This window comes from Nomia melanderi, chromosome 3, assembly GCF_051020985.1.
Source record: "Nomia melanderi isolate GNS246 chromosome 3, iyNomMela1, whole genome shotgun sequence".
Taxonomy (NCBI): Eukaryota; Metazoa; Arthropoda; class Insecta; order Hymenoptera; family Halictidae; genus Nomia; species Nomia melanderi.
In genome coordinates this window covers 18,134,433-18,152,858 of record NC_135001.1, presented here as the reverse complement: position 1 = coordinate 18,152,858, position 18,426 = coordinate 18,134,433, and the positions used below count along the sequence as shown (strand labels likewise).

Here is an 18,426-nt window from a genome sequence, read left to right as displayed (position 1 = left end):
ATGGTGTATTTTTTTAATAAAGGATTCAGCTGTGCGAGCAGATTCCGCGAGTATAAGTCTGAGTCACCGCGTTCGAAGTTTTGTGTAAAATCGGACGGTTGCCTGAAACAGTTCGGACGGGTTGGACGGGCGAGACACTGCTGGCTTCAAGTAAATTCGGGATCAAATAAGACCGAGTAATTTAGTCGCGGGTAGGTGAAAAGTGGAGTGCGATCACACCCGCCTAGTGTAGAAGTCTGACAGACACAGATCCGTATAAACGGAACGTCACGTGACAACGTTCAGACAGAAAGAATTCAGCAATATGTTCAGTAAAAGAATAGCTTCACTGTTCGTTGGGTGTTTACAAATTATTCATAAAATTTAGAAAATTTGGAATACTTAGGTTACGTAAATAGTTGCGTACAACGCCCAGGATTATAAAAAAGGCAACATTACATATTCGTTTATATAGATGTCTCTTCCTTATCTAATACAAGAACATGTATCGTTTTTTAATTTAATCTTACATCTCTAAACACATCAGAAGTGAGATGAAGATCGAGTAATAATTAACTCTTTGCACTCGAATCTGTTCCTCACTGACATTACCAGCAACTCGAAGTAATTCTAATAGAAAAAGTTATAATATGTTCAATAAAAAAAATTCACAGTTCGTAATGACAAATTTTAAACGGCTCTGCAACGGAGCCCTCGAGTGGAAAGGGTTAAAATAGAATTCTTTCAGTTCTGTCCATCGCTTTAAAACTAACAATGTAGCCCTTACATATTAAATATCAGATGGATCTGAGTAAAAACAGATTTGTCAATAACTCATATAACGTCAAAACGTGGACTTGCGCTGTTCCGGAACTTATGGCATCAATTTCTGAAAATACTGATCTTTTATATTTGCTGACCGTATGTACAGAATACGCGAAAGTAGAGAAGTCCCGAGTGACCATTGAGGTGTCATAAATCTAAGATTCAAGTGTTAGTCTCGTAGTTGGACATAACGGTTCCCTAGGATCGTCACGTCACAAAGGAACAGAATCCTGAAGAAAGTTCACGAGCTTGTCGAGCTGCCGTTCATCCCACCGCCAGGGGGCTGCTGTGGCTCGTTCTTTCAAACGGAACCAGCTGCAGGTGCAATGGAGGAAGACTACTCAAATAGTTAATAAATGAAGGAAAGTCCTCAAATAGTTTCAGTCTGCTACAGTATACTCCGTTTATATCAACAGGTCAAACATCTTTAAAAAATGAATTTACCATTTGAATATTCATAAAAAATCATACGTTAATAATTCATAATTCAATTAATAATTAATAATTCTTAATTCTCGAAGACAGTTTATGACAGTTTATGTTATGTTAGTATATATTTTCAATACATTTATTAATATTTGAACAATATAACTTTCGTTACTAATGACCTCTCCACAGGATGATAATTTGTGGGTTCCAATTCTGTGGAATGACTTATTTGTGGAAAGTTGAGGTGACGTCGAACAGAATTTTCCGGTAGATGTAATATAATTGAGTGGTTCATATAATAGAGTTCCACTGAATCTACTCACTACTTACACGTAGTTCTGATAATAGGAGCTAGGGTGTAGCAAACTGGAGACCAACACGTATGTGTGTGTATTGTATATGCATCTTATCTAAACTAAAGTGTACAAGTTCTAAATGATGTATGGTAAGAAACAATTAGTAACACTTGCAAGTAGTAATATCTTATCAACAATACGTAATAGCGTAATTTTGTTTGAGAATATTTTGCGTTCGTATAGCTATATAACGACCTATAGAGCTATATCCACCGTTGAACCTTAGTCTATATAATAAGAGTTCACCTTTGAGTCCGTGTATTTTGAACTCATTGCGACCTAGTTCACATAAGTGGAGTACAAATAAAGAAAGTCCTACCGCAGTTTGTCGAACAAAATATTTTCAACCGTTTAAGGGGATATTCCTGTTTGAAATCGTCGATTTTAAACACTGTGCAAAATTAAAAATTGTTCATAACAATTTTTCTATGTATCATTTCATTTGCTAGTTACTGAGTATCCGACAGATGAGATGAACGTAAGTGTTTCATTACAAATTATTTACATGTTACAAACAAATGTCTTGTACACGTTCAGGTGTTTAAAAAGCTGCAATTATTATGTAATAACATTTAGACAAGAAACTGTTAACCAGTTAACTGTGTTTGACGAGTAGACACGTCATCTTAAAACTCTTAATGGTGCTAACTGTTTCAATGATGGATTATTTATTTTTCGAGACAAACATGTAATTCTTTGTTTCGCTTTAGTTTTTCGTTAGGATATATTTTAAGTGCGTTTGGCCTGCATTTAACGAGTACTTCATTTTTCAAACTAAATTCCACACTTCGCTGGTTAAACATTGAGGACTCAATTCGCGAACGGCAGTGTTTTTACAATATAGATTTCATAATCCTAATCTTATGAATTCAATTCCGAAATTGCATGAAGCGTTAAAATGTTCGACGTTCAAACAAAACCAGATTTATGAGTATGAATACAATTCGCGTTTCGGCAAATTCTCAACCGCGAATAGCCCCGCTCTTATTAGTATGATCCTCGGGTTTAAGCGTATTGTCAAATGAAACATTAGCACTATTATGATTGTGGCCGTTATCCTGCGAACGATCACACGTTCTATGAAATATTACAATTGATTTTTGGATTGGAGCGATGGAATTCAATTCAAAGTATCGCCTATTAATAATAGAGTCGCATAAATTACCGTATAAATGGAAATGACAGTAAAAGCCCAATAGTCTGAAGATTTGAAATTGTCACGGAACAACTTAACGCTGTGTAGAAGTATTTAACCAGTTAACTGTGGAATTTAGTTTGAAAAACCTCTAGTTCCGCGCGCAATAAAATCGAAAAATGGAGCGTGTACTCGTCGAACGCAGAACGAATGCACGTAGAGCACATTTTAATGAAAGATCAAAACGAAACAAAGAAGAATTACATGTTTGTGTGAAAAAATATAGAATTCATAGCTGAAAGAATTAGTATCACGTCAAGCTTTACGATGACGTGTATACTCGTACAGTTAACTGGTTAATAGGTAAAACGGATATCGTTGGACCTGTTTAATAAATCGAAATCAAATGAATATTCAATACAGCACAAAATGAAGAACAAATAACCTATAATGTATTTTTATTCAGCATAATGTATGTTTCTTTCTTCAATTTACATCATGTTTATCGGATATAACAAGATGCAAGAAGGCAAAACAAATCAGATTTGCATATTTTCATGAAAATTGAAATTACTGACTATATGGGAACGGTTTTTAAATAAGTGATATTTATCAATAATATTAGCATTTCAAATGACGGTAAACATAATACAATAACACAGGAAAGCACCAATAAAACGTTGCACGTTAAAATTAAGTTCAGATAAACGGAATTCTACTGTATAAACAAAAGCTCAGCGAACAGAATAAAAATAAGAATGGGAAAATCGGTGAATAACCTACTGAAAGCACGGAACATTCTGTTGTAAAAAGCTATATTGTTCTTTTCTCTGAACTGTGTTTTGTGTATGGACATTGTGTGTTAACCAACCAACCGGTTGATCAACTGATACATATATATATTATATATATGTATTATATTATATTATTTATTATATTATATATATATAAATTATTATTTAAATTACACACACACTGAAGACTGTTTGTAAGACATCAAAACTAGGAATCACTAGGAAAAAAGTTTAAAGTAGCATGTGCATTTGGAGAAGAGCATACAGTGGAGGTTAGTAGGAAGAAATGGACACGACAGCGGTGAGCTATTGCAGATTGCTTGTCCTGAACTTAGATTCAGAACCATAATATACCGTGTGAGTAAAGAAAAAAGGAACACTTAAATATTCTTGGTCAATTTAAAAATATGCAAGTACCCCAAGTACAGAAGTTGTGTTCTTAGATTTCCTTTAAAATTAAATGCAATTACATAAGTGCACGCGAAACTTATTTCTTGGTTATCAATATTTCATTGTAATATCTTCTTTATTGCAACTATTCTTTCATTGCCAATTAAATCATTGACAATAAATTAATAATTGCTAAAAATACCGATATTACAACGGCTGAAGTCCAGGAATGCATATAATTTTTCTGATCTGCAAGAATGCAGTTCTATCGACAAGATAGAAATGCGTTTACATAATCTTACTCGCTATATCTTACATTCAAATAATACTGTAACTAATGATCGAAATATAATTATGCTCACAAGAATTATATAGAGGTGTAGTGGTAAAAATAGTATATGAAAATTGCAAATATAAAAGAACCCGACAGACAATGAAAGTAAGCGCCTGTTTTATCAATAACGAGACTATATCTGCGGAATAATGAATGGGAAAGCTTTGCAGCGCTTTATATTTCATGAATTAATCAAAAGATTCTTAATGCAGTCAATAAACAGCATAAAATAATTCATGAATATTTAATATACGTACACGATATTTTAATATACTTAACAGATTAGATAAAATTCATTTCAATGTACAAAATAGAAGTTTCGAAACAGAGCAAGAGTAGATAGTGTGATAAAACTGTATAACCTTTCGGATGAAACAATATTAAAAATCCATTCTCTAAAACTGAAATTATCAATTACAAAAATCTTTATATATATACAACCTCGAGGTAACTGGGAATTAATTACCATTATCAGCGTCAATAGGTTTTTTCTATTATTCCGTCGGAATACCGCGACCTTTTTCCAAAGCTCATTTGTATCTTCCGTATTGCGGGAGTTCAATTTAGCTCAGAAATGTTGCACGCGTGTATATATTGTGTACTCCAATCGCTTTGTTGGTCAGGGTACAGAGGACTAACACTTGTTGGGCAAAAAATAGGGGAAAAAGTGTAACGTAGATCGCTTTATTATGTATTTGGCGGTACGTATACCCAGACGGAGTTGGTAGATAACAAGGGAAATTCTCTTTCCCCGTGCCCCTCGCGCCGCCTCTTGCCCCTTTGGTCTTTGCTCTCAACTATTCCTTCTGTTTTCCGTGACGAGTTCTGGACAATTTTCTCCGCTGGAAGATATTTTCCGTCACGGTTCGTTGCTATCTTGTTATCCGCCGCGAACCGTGGGGAGGAAGGAGACGCGCGAGAGCGAGAAGACTGAAAAAACGAGCAGAACGGAAGAGACTGCAAATGTCTTTGTAACGGGGCACAGAGGAAACATGGAAAGTTCGACACCCGAATCGAGCATCGAATTGGGAGGGCAATAGATCACTTCGGCCGAGACACACGATCTAGAGGACAATTCGGTACGCTGCAGGAAATTGTTCGCGTCGTTGCAATATGTGCTCGAGGTATACATGAAGCATTGATTTCAAAGTGGTACTACCCGCGCACGTACAATTAAATGTATTAAATTATCGGGTGAAATGGAAATGCGAATTTGTGATTCGAATACGATAACAGACAATGTATACCGTGTGAGTAAATGAATTTCTTCAGGGTGAGTTCCTTTTGAGAAGAAGATGATGTCTGCGATTTATTTCGTTCAAATTGATATGAATTCAATACGAAAACAGCAGGGATTTTGAAACGCATACAGATAAAAAGCAAGTTCGATGGACTTTAATGTTAAACTGAAACGAAATGTACTTACATGTATGTGACAGTGTTTTTGCAAAGAGGAGAAAAGGTAGAATAGGTACACTATTTGAATACTCTTGTAGCGTCACGGTTTGAGGAAAGTTTCTTCTTTTTTTATTACATTAAAAGGACTGTTTCTTTGTCACGACTAAGAAAAGTGGAGAATTAAAGAAATGCTCAGTTAAAAGAAATATTTCATTAGAAACCCACATGTCGATTTTGTGAATGAATTGAATATGATAAAAGAAACTCATGGTAACAAATACGAAGAATGTTGATTCAAAATTTACAACAGTTATAACTATATTATATATAGTTCACAAAAATTCTACTGTTTAATTATCAATTATACATATCGTTTTTATAAACAAAAGGTCTTTTGGGTTTCTAGATCTCAAATAAATGTAATATCTATCGCGTTAATAGTAGAAACAAATTTTTCCATGAAACGTTATACTTTAACTTCCTATTGAAATAATTATATCTATTTAAAAATTGCTTACTGCATATCCTTAAAATACACATGTAAATACACGATTTGCGACTAACGTGTTTAATAATACTCTTTATAAAAGATCATTGTAATGAAACTCAGATGGCAGCAATGTTATTTTATATCAGGTGCAATGCGTCGAGCGAGAAATTAAAAGGAAATATGAGTATATAGTGTGAGCGTCACGTAGCTTTTCCTCTCTTCGGGGCGCGAAGAAATCCCGAAGATTGTGTTTATGGTGAATTTACGACGTGACGGCCGCCGTCGAAGCGTGATATTTGCGTCTTTAAAACGGGTAATCCGGAGGTCCTTCTCAGCCCTGATTACTTCACCGTGGAACAGAGGGAATCGGTGGATTTTCTTGGTTGCTTGAGTAGTGTTCCGGATTGCGTGCATTCCGTGATATTAGAGGAAAAGTGAGTGGCACTGCGGAAGGAAGTAGCCCGAGGTGAAAGTAGCGCTGGAAGAGGTCGGGATCAACAGCTCGAAGGATGAGACGAAGTGGTTAACGTGGAGCTTAACTTCCCCCAAGCTGCGTAATGAATAACAACAGTATGAAGTGTTTGCTACCAGCAAGGTAGAAGAGATTCCGGGCAAATACTCATCGTTTCATTTACAATGTTTAATTAGCATGTGGAGGCCGGCGCAATATAGGTTCTACGTCAGTGCGTAAAGTCATTAGCTTAAGAATTTGCAATGTGTACTGACTTTTCAGCGATATTACAGAATTCCTTGCGGATGCGAACGCGACCTGCTTGGAAAAACAACAATGAGAGAATAAAACAGTATTCTGAAGTTAGTGCAGAAACACGTGAGATATTAACATGTTGGTTGCAGCACGATTTCATAGGCAGAGATATATAAAAAGAAATATGATATTAAATCGTTTGATTGAATTGGATTATTATTATCGTACGTTCATTTAGCTGAATTTCACCGCGTTAGGTAGCATTGTTTATAATATAGTTTTTAAATAATCGTCGTTTCATTGAGGGAACTGTAGTAATTCGATTTGGTTGGGGGCCATTTTAATTAAAAATTAAAAAGGGTAGTTTCGATGTTCAAGTTGTCTAGAACATCAGTCGAGTTATCGATTAATGTACGAAAGGCAAAAATTAGAAAATATATTTTGATGTTTTTTGTAAATCATACGTATGACATTTGTTGCAACTGTCGGTAATATTACTTTTTGTTCTGTTGTTTATGATAAAAATGTTTTATTGTTAATTGCAAATGAAATTTGCCTTTCTATAGGTCTATACAAGTATTTATAAAATCAAACAAAATTATTGCCGTCGGAAATAGACAAAGTTAATGTAAACACGATTAACAATTTAATGGTAGAAAATTATGTACCATTTGTTGTAAAACATACTTTCTTTTTTATTATAGGACCTTTTTTCCATTTCGTGTTAACAATAGAATATACACAGATAAATGTATAAATTCCTTGATTGTACTTTTCTTTTTATTTTGTTTAATTTTTTAATATTTCTATTATTTCAATTTATTTTCCTTTGTTTTTAGTTCTATTTAATAAATGTCCAAACTAATATTGAATCGTTGTCTACAAAGTATAATAATATATTTTTACTTCTTTTTATAATTCAATGTCAGCGTTTGAATCTTTAATTTTTTTAATAAATTCATTGGAGTATTCAATTAATTATTAATAGTTGTTAACCAAACTATAAGACATCATAGATATAAGTTTCTTTAATTCCTTATGTGTAAAGTAATAACATTTATATTATGTTTCACATAACAGGAAAGTAATCGAGTCGGTGAAACGTATAATATCGGTGAAAAGAATCAGAAAAGTTTTTCATTGATTTCAAATTACCTTAATCTCCATTGTTTACCGTGAATCTGTTTCTCCGAATCTCTACTGTGATATGCTTATTGAAGCAAACATGGAAAGGGATGAAATTTATGCAGATGAAATATCCATCATATTACGCTTGATTTGCTGAATCTATTTACTTTCTCGTTCCAGTTATCTTATGCTAACGTCAGGAATATAAGTATCCGATATCTGATGTTTTATTAGCTTTTATAAAAGTTCCAGTTGTTACGGATGTTTCATTGTGACCCTCCTTATCACTTTCCAGTAACTTTTTCATTAAAATACATTACGGTGTGATGCGATCCATTTGTAAATTTACATATCAATAACGAAATTCTTCGCGATCATTTGGTACTCGAGATATTTGACTATAAAGATAATTTTATTCTAATGTCTTTTCGAAACTCTTTGTCTAATTCTTTTTATGATGCATTAAGTGTTCATTTATAGAATATTTACATATTTTTTGACCTGATAGGAAGATGAACATTTTCTGAAATAAATTTAAACGTATATTCAATATATCTAAATTAACTTCGTTAAATGAATTACAGTGTATACTTTTCTTGGTTAAACTGTGGCAGTTGTATATAGCATAAAAAGTCATTAAATTTTCTCGTGCAATTTTCAACATACAAGTTTTACCCTGAGAAATCATCACCTACTGGCATCCACTATAAAAGTTTATATATTTTGAAAAACCATAACTTTCGCTTTAGAAACAAATTTAATTAACGGAGCTGTAAGAAGAATAGGACTTTTTGAATGAAATTAAATCAGCGGACAGTAAGAATGAAAATTGATTATTGTAATAACAGGTACAGACAGTGAGTAATTTTATCATCAATTAATTTATATATATATATATATATATATATATATATATATATATATATATATATATATTAATTAAACGTTATATAGTATTATCATTTTTAACCTCAATTATTCAAAACTATTAGTAATACTTGATGATAGAAATACTGTTTTCAATAATCTCTAGATAATATTCATAATTAAGCGTATAAGGAAATACTGAATGAACCATTTAGTACGCGAACAGCCTTTGTTAAATAAATGTTATCTTAAAATTTTTTGTTATTAGTAATTAATTAAGTGCATAATATATTTCTTGAATGCACTTGTCTAAACTGAATAAAAGTAAATACAAACATGTTCGATGTCTCCCTATCAAAACACCGCATTACCATTTATTGTTTATTTACATACAACTTTGTTTAAAACTACATTATATTAAATTTGCCAAAAAGTCATATCTTCTTTTTAAATTTGAAGCTTACACCATAATAAATATTGTAAATAAACAATCTAGATATTTGAAACTTGTCGAACAACATAGCGTATGATTTAAATTGAATGGCATACAAATTTTAAGAATTTCTTCAAAGACTACGAGACTCTTCCAACCTAATAATAATCGATACGATAGTAACACATTACATTCCTTACATATTTCTAAGCAATGAAACGGTGAACTAGTAAGTTCACACATACCAGTTAAATAGAATTATCACCTATAAATAAATACTTGAAGAACTTGCCTCTTCCGAGACAAATAAGATTTGTAGTCAGCCACGATGTGCGGATAGCAGTTGATAAAAGGGTACCTCGAGGAGCCACAAGGAGCAGCATTTATCAACGAAACTTCCTTCGAATGAAATTTTCAGGTATAGTTTTTCGATCGACCCGATCTATCAAAGATGGAGCACTTTAGTGCAGTTTTAATGCTCCACTTCCATGTATCGTACGTGAAGAGGGTCTGTAATATTTACATGGAACAGTGTGACGTGCCCGCAATATAATCATTCCGACCCGTCCATTTTCATACGTTTCATACACCGGAGCAAAGATACTCACGGAACGAGAATGGACTTGAAAAGTGTGCTGCGAAAAGTTGCGAAGTTCTTTACTAGGTGGGTTATCGGAATAACGAATTCATCGAACTTGTGATCGGTTTCACCCCCATGCGTAAAACTCAACGAACCGTAACATCAAAGAAATTTTCCACTAGTGATTTTTTTCACAAAGAGGCATTGAACATTTGACAGGTGTGTGTTAAAAGATTGTCTTTTCGCGTATGATTGCAACCGAAATCAAACATGGCATTAATTAAAATGGTCGTGTAATATATTCGATCTGTGACTTTGTATATTTATTATTTCATACCTTACGCACCGAAATATAAATGAGGTAACGTTTATGTTGCATAAAATTAAACAACGTGTATAATTCGCAGCAAGCTGATGCGACTTTCGATACAAACAAACCGTTTCGTGTAATTTAAAACTGGTCTAAAGGAAATAGAAAGTGAATTCAAAGTTTTTATCAAAATGTGTAAGCGATATTAAAAACAAGTATGAATTTAAATGTTGCAGGTATTTATTTGCTTGTATGTAGCCATTCGATGAGACATCTCGGAGTATTTAAATTATTGAACATAGAATGAAGACGAATTGAATTTATAAAGTTTCACGAATATTCATTAATTTTTTGGCAGACAGTGTTAACTGTATTGAGCATTATAAAATTTTGAATATGAAATTTGTTAAATTCTTTACTTTGATTAAAGATAGTTGTTTAAATTTATACATTACATATGTTGGAGTTTATTAATACTAGAACTTCTAAATTCTTTTGCAATTATTGAAAAGGAACAGGTGCTCCTCTGAGAAATGAGTAATGAAATTGATTTAGAAATACGCAAACTGAATTATAAATCAATTAAAATCTCAATAGATGCAACGTCGGATTTTCTGTAGACAAATTAGAAAATCTAATTTAATCACTCGGTAGTTCTAACGTTAAAATTAACAATCTGTTAAACATTTTGCAAGGAGTGTACATACATTTGGGAAATTGCTATTTCTCATAAAAATTAAAATTATCGTATTGTAACCGACTACAGATATGTAAGAATGTTCATCGGCAAGAAGGTCTGCTAACCAAGGATTAAAATGGCTGCAAAAGTAACCGTTAATAATCGTTATATAAAAGTACGGACTAAGACGATTACATAAACCGGAATGATGCTATAACAGTTATCGATAAACAAATTTCTTCTATTATAACTCGGCACAGTTCTACAAAACTGTTATTTTATTGGTTTCTCGGAATATCCGGGAATTGATGCTTCAGGAGGATAAGATGTGACTCGCAAGAAAAAATACATCGAAAACAGAACAGAATTGTCCAGGTTGAGACTTTATTTTCAAAAAAGTGAAGCGTGAATATTCACTGAGCACAGGTGCACTTGGTTAATTCCTGACTAAATACAGATGGCACATTCTATATGGAATTCTACATACGAAAATAAGTAAAAAAGAGCGTAAAATAAAATTTTTATTTCGAGTACCGTTTTTGATAAAATCGTGTTTGAACACGTTCTATCGGATGCTAGTTAAATCCATGTGTGTTTAACAAAGGTTTTTAACTGAATTTTCTTGAAAGTGGAATTTCGAATGAAAAGTTTTTATTCCGGATTCCTGAAATATTTTTTTATAGAGAGTAACGTGCCGTTCAAAAAGCAAACGTCAAGAAAAAAATTTTACTTTACATTTTTGCCTACTTTTTCTTATGAAATTACTTTCAGCTTTGTTGCATCACTAATTGGAGAATATCTTATGGGTGTATTAGGTTTAAAGCGGTTATGTATTTGTTATATATTAAATTTGTGTAATAATACCTTTTTTTAAATTTCGCTTTATAAAGGAAAAACGGTATAAAATATATAATATATTTATATATATATAATAATATAAATTTTGTATAAATAATATAATATTTATATATAATATATGAATTTGAGAATTTAAGAAAAGATGTTTTAATGACAGTTTGGCGTATTTCCGATAAATGTACTTATCAGTATTACCTTATAAATAATAAAGAGCAAACCTGATAATTGAATAATCGGACAGTTTTGATTCAAAGAAAAATTGTAATTTACAACAACAATTATTTTTAAAATCGAAGCTCATTTTATTTCCGCATCGTTCCAAATTCAATTCATACGTGATCAACGCATGATACATTAATAATTCGTTCGAATTATAATAAAATTGTAACAAAGATGCGATGACAAGGTTCGAAATTAATAAAGGATTATATAATCGAAGCATTATTGATTTAATGCTGATATCCAACCAATCAGAAACCGATGTATTTTTAAAGGCTAATGTACAGATACAGAAACAATATAATAACAGTTCCACTGAACTGTAACCGGAACCGATACAAAACAAACTCCTTTTTATTCGCTGTTGTTTCCATTTCAGCTCTTGTAGCTGTTTTAAAGCAACAGAGACTGATATCCTAACTGTTTTCACCTTCTGTCGTTAATATAATCGTAATCTTACATAACATACATAATATTTACTAAATCTATACACATATACATATGTACTTATTATATCATAGGAATTCCATTAACAATAGAACTACCGACTAGTGGTTATAGAGTCTTCAGAAGCAGACTTTTCAAAATGTCTATATAGAAACCCCAGGAGTGTATCTATCGAGACTTCGATCACTCACAATTTAGTTTGCATATTGCTAAAACAATTTCTTTAGAATATTCATTTTTGGCTTTCGGGTGAGAGCCGTGTCCAGTAGGAATTCATAATTAATTTATAATTTATATATTATATAATAATGAATAATTATACTCTTGATAAACGAAATTTGCTACACTTTAATTTTTAACGTATTTTTATAAGTTTAACACTAAACCTACCGAGCAGTTACATTGACTTCCTGAAATTCCTTTATGGAAACTTTAAGAGTGCATCTATCTTTGATTTATAATTCAGTTTGCGTATTACCAAATTATTTCTTTAGAAATTTCTCAGGGAACGACCTATTATTTTTTCAATAATTGTAAAAGAAGAATCTAGGAATGGGTCATTTTGAGCCATTTGGTAGTTTTAGTGTCGATATAAATATAATTAGTAATAATTATACAGTAATATGTATATAATTATACATAACATAGTTAATGTATACATATATATGTTAATATAGTATTATAATAATATTAGTATTAACGTGTTCGCCAATAATGGCAGCATTCCTGTAAAAAATGTGTTACAGAGGAACATCTGAAGTGGAAGGTTTTAACTGGATCTTTTAGCGGATTCTGTGCAAATGGAGAAACCGTGATTGATTATAATTCTATAAAATTTTTCATCAAAAGCGCAGGAGAGCCAGGTCACTGGAGGACAAAGTTCACTGTATGAAACTCGAAACGAAGTTTATTTAACGATGAAACGAAGGAAAACGACCCCGTTAGCATTATAATCTACTCCTGACTGCATTCGAGCGGTAATGCGCGACCGAATCTTTTGGTATCTACGAGTACCCTGCAAGTCCTCTCAATAACAGCTAAAAGCTACGTTTCACTTTGCGAGTTCGACCAAATGTCCGGAAAGGAATAGCATTCTTCTTTGCTCGGGAAACCTTAACTCTTACAATATATTGCAGAACGAAATTTTCATACAAAACGTTACAAAAAAGGATTTAACCTGTTAACTGCGGAATTTAGTTTGATAAATCACTGATTTCGCGCACAATAAAGTCAAAGGAATGAAACATGCACTCGCCAAACGCAGGGTGAATGCATTTAGCGTATATTTTAATGAAAAACCAAAGCAATACGGAAAAGAATTACATGTTTATCTGAAAAAAATAAAGAATTATTATCATTTCAAGCTTTAAGATGACGTGTATACTCGTCAAACGAAGTTAACTGGTTATAGATATAAGGGAAAAGATGAATAATTACTTATTCATTGATTCTTAAAGCGTCTGAATTAAATTACAATTGGTTAACCCATAAAAATCCTATTTTATGGATTGAATTTTCGGATCGAATTTAATTATGAATAAGTAAAATATGTTCACAATTTCATATTTCACTATTTTTGATATGAATCAGTGAACACGGTTGATGAATTTTAAAGTCTGTATAGAAGCGGTATATTTCAAAATACAAATTATTTGTGATTTTCTCGCGATGCGTTCTTTATTAAATCAAATCCGTGAAGAACTTCTTATATATTTCATAAGCGCTTCACTGCACGTCAATAATTGTTACAACTGCCACGGTTAATGAGAACTGTACGCAATTCGATTTAATAATCATGATTTATTTCCGATTGAACGATACGCTTCTTATTCCAAATTGTTCACGCATGAAAGTCACGAAAGAAAGTGACGCGAGGAAAGAGAACGAAATAACGGCACCTTTCCACTGTCTTGATTTTTATACAACGCGGTGGAAAGAAACAAACGCTCCATGGCGATATGAAGGTAAAATAAAGACCAAAAGGTTCAAATATAAGCGTCAGCGGTGTCAAAAAGGCAGACGCGAAGCCGCAACGTGCACGAGAAAGAACAGTGCGAAACGAACGCACGATCCCTATTTGTGCGTACCGGAAACGCGTTTTATGCGTCTACAGAACTGAACAAATTAATTCGAATACAGATGGTTTCCTTTATGTCGGTTGCCATGGCGATGTCACGAAAATACCGCACGGCGGATTGTTTGTTAATAGTTCGAGGGTGGCTTTCGTAAAAGTTACACATCAGCGGCTGCATACTATTACAAATTGTAGAGCGAGCTTTCTGAATATTTAATTACGTAGACACCATATTCGGATGTTTCGTTTATACATTGAATGCGTGATCTAAATTGCAAATATTACATCTGCATCTTTCAATTTTTATTTTATTTCCTGCGGGACGGTACGAGACCGAAATTCATTGAAACGAATAAAGGAAGAGATTCTGAAAGCTTTAAATCATGGAAAACCACATACAAGGTATTACGATAATTTGATATTGTAATGTAAAATGTATGTGTATAGAACAGTTTTGAAAAATTATACAAATTTGGCATATTTATCGAAAGAAATATATTGGATGAGAAAAGGTACGTCGATTGTTAATTGACTCGTATTAACATTCAGTTTTATAATTTTCGTAATGTTTAAACTATTAGATTTCCATTACGAGTCTAACATGATATTGTAGGGCAAGAACGTAGAATCTTTAAATATATTAAAAAAAATCGTTCGACGCTGTAAACGATAATAACGATAAATAATGCGCGAGAAGCAATTGTGCATCTTATATATTTAGTAGTGATAGTTATTTTATAAACATTACTAAAACTGAACCAAGGGAATTACATTTTACGAAGAGCACACTCACAGAAATAGAGGGACGTATATAGGTAAGACATCCATTACCGCGGAAGTCGACGGTTTCGTGAAGAACGTTATCATAGATGATACGTTTCGTGTACCGGACTTGCGCACGAATTTATTATCCGCCGGGAAAATTGCGGATAAAGGATATAAAGCCGTTTTCAAAAAGAAATCCGCAGCGATATTTAATAGAATTGGCCAAGAGATACTTCAAGCGGACAGGATAAATGGCTTTCACTATCTGCGCAAAAATATGTCGATTTGTGCAAATTCATTTGCCAAAAACGTTTGAGCGTGAGTTTGTAGGATAACGCGTTGAGTGCCGCTCGATTTTCTAAAGCAAAATGCGCAAAATGGGAAAAATATAACGTTAACCCTCCGTAGGGCCATGTAACTTTGAAGTCACGTGTCAGTATATCGGCATCTTGTTGATCTATTTGATTTTGCGCTCAAAGTGGTGAATAAAATTAAGTAATCAGTTAAGTTAAACTTTTATACGCTCAGGCGTGAAAGTTTAACGTCATTGTAACTTGAAAGTTACAAAATATATTCGTTTGATGAGATTATTGAAACTATTCATTTTGTACTGCATAGATTTTGTTATAATCATGAACAAAAATTCGGTCCATAAAGGGTTAAATCATTCGATTGAATTGTGTTATTATTACATGTTCATTTAGCTGAATATCGCCGCAGCATTGTTTACAATATAGAAATGTTTTCAAATGATCGTCGTTTAATTAAGTGAATTATAGTAATTCAGTTTTTCAGTTACGACAATGGAGAACAAAATGTTTCAAGACACAAAATATTTTAAAGGACACATCCACCATCGCGTTGGTTTTCAAAGAAACCTTAAAGCCAAGAAGAAGATAGATGAATGTGAATTGGACAAATTATCCGGATGATAGGAAATCTTGTCTTTCTTCTAACTTGAAGTTCTATCTCATGAAAGTCCAGGAAACGGAAAACTTTGTTGTTGAGAAGGATTGTCTTCTTTTCGACAGGATCAGGGTACTAAGGAAGTGACGCATATACGAAGACGTTTCCGGTAGAATTGTGCGGCCAGAGACCAGAGTTTCCTGCGACAATACTTGAACTATTAAACTTGTTAGAAATCGTCTATTGTATAATATACAAGGAACAAGCACATTGATATACAATATCGTTACATAATCTTATTTTCTATGTACGATCAATGCTAGATCAATCGGTTACCAGAAATTGCTACGACGATTAAATAGGAACGATAAATTGTAAAAATACTAGTCTTTTTTAAAAAAATATTTATCCCAAAGGAAACTAATATCATTTAAATTATTTACTTATTAGAATTCTTATTCGATTGAATAATTTGGGAAACCTTATTTTTCTTACTTCTTCGTGTGTAAAGTTTTTCGATTCCCATATTTTTATAATATAATATTTTATTTCTACTGATTTAATCTGGCGCTTGAATAACTGCTGTTCCCAACTTTTTCTACGTTTCGTAATTAACGATTGGAAGTAGAAGACAAATGGACGTCTTGGAACAATTTAAGTTATATAGAAGAAATTTCACAGGGTAATTATGTGATGGCCATTTTAATATTATTCCTATGTATATGGATAACTGACATCAGCAGTTCATTTGAAAAAGCATATTAAATCGATTACACAATAATAGAATTGCATTATTAGTAATGAAACTTATTAGTAATGATCCGACAAATGTTTTGAAATGGGTAACAAGATGTTCTGATTTAACATTGTTCAACAGAATGCAAACAAACAATAATATTGTCAGTATTATTTTCAGTCCATTAACAAGAAGGAAAAAAAGAAAATATACAATGAATATAAATTAAAAATTATAAAAATATAAATAATAAGCTTGTTAGTAAAAAACAAATATTAAGGACATGACTAAAATAAAATACAACAAAACCGTGTAAAAAAATGAAACCAGAGATTTGCAGATACAAATTTCAGTGAACATGAAACGTTTATTAACGTTTTAAATATCGCTAGACTGATAAAGACGAAACTCCTTCGCAAGAACTATTACGTAAGTATTAAAAATACGAAGTATTATCTCAGAAATGATTTATGCTACTTATGCTAACTTGTAAAAGTGAGTGTTTAATTTAACATTTACCAAGACGATAAAATATTCATTTTCCTATTATAAAATTTGTCAAATTAAGTGAGAAATATGGCGGATATAATTCTACCCTTCTGCGCAGATTCTGCCGTTCTGTACAAAATAACACGCCGTAACCTACTTAAAAAACATAGGTAATTGATTTCGAAGTTACTCCAATACATTTACATTGTAAATTTCCCCCACGTAAAAATGGAGGTCTCCTTGCAAACTCGCCGACACGAAAGCAATGTATTTTTAATCAACTGGATTTTCGAAATTGCACACATTCGTAACTTTCATTGGAGACACTGTGCAAATTGACGGCAAATCGGTCTGTATTTCGAAACAAGTTCCATAACTAATTCAACTCGATCACTCAAGACACCTAAAACTAAGCTTTAGGAATAGCCAGAAATCGATCAGTCAGGATTCGAGGGAACTCGATTTTACGGGCTCGTTTCCTCCCATCCCTGTCACCTGGAAGCTGTATCAAAACTACACGACGAAATGGCTGGTTTTCAGCGCATTTCGAATAACCAATACGATTTTCTATTTGTAAAGAAAGATCATAGAAATGCTCGCAGACTACAGTGGAGAGGCTCGAAAGAGTTCACGACGCAGATAAAATCTTGTAAATCTTGTTCCTATATGACTTAGACTTGACACACATTATCGGTCAGATTTCGATCCGCTCTTGGTTTAAATATTTTTCAATCATTTATACATGTATACATACTATGAATCGTCGTCCGGTTTCCCTTCGACTTTTTGGTCTCCATTTTTGTTCGCTCCGTTTTGCTCTACCACCCTTAGTTCGTGAGAAAATCAATTTTGAAAATAATTCAAATTCTCAACTTTGGACATTTGTTGTGTTTTAATAATGAAAATTTCTGAAATTCCTCTGGCACAGTGTTATTATGCAACCTTCCTGAACACAATAATGCATATTTTAATGACATTATAAGCATACTGACCAGCGTAACCATTGCCTAAGAATTTCTTAATCAAACTTTCAATAGCAATTAAATCTTAAATCAGCAAATCATATTGAGTATCTCTTAACTACTATACGCCACTATAC

General features: G+C 32.6%; 1 protein-coding gene across 2 annotated transcripts in view; it reads right to left on the bottom strand.

The window, feature by feature from the left end:
- Nucleotides 1-18,426, bottom strand: part of LOC116429242 (neurotrimin) — a 434,797-nt gene that overhangs the window by 58,145 nt on the left and 358,226 nt on the right. The window lies entirely within an intron of this gene.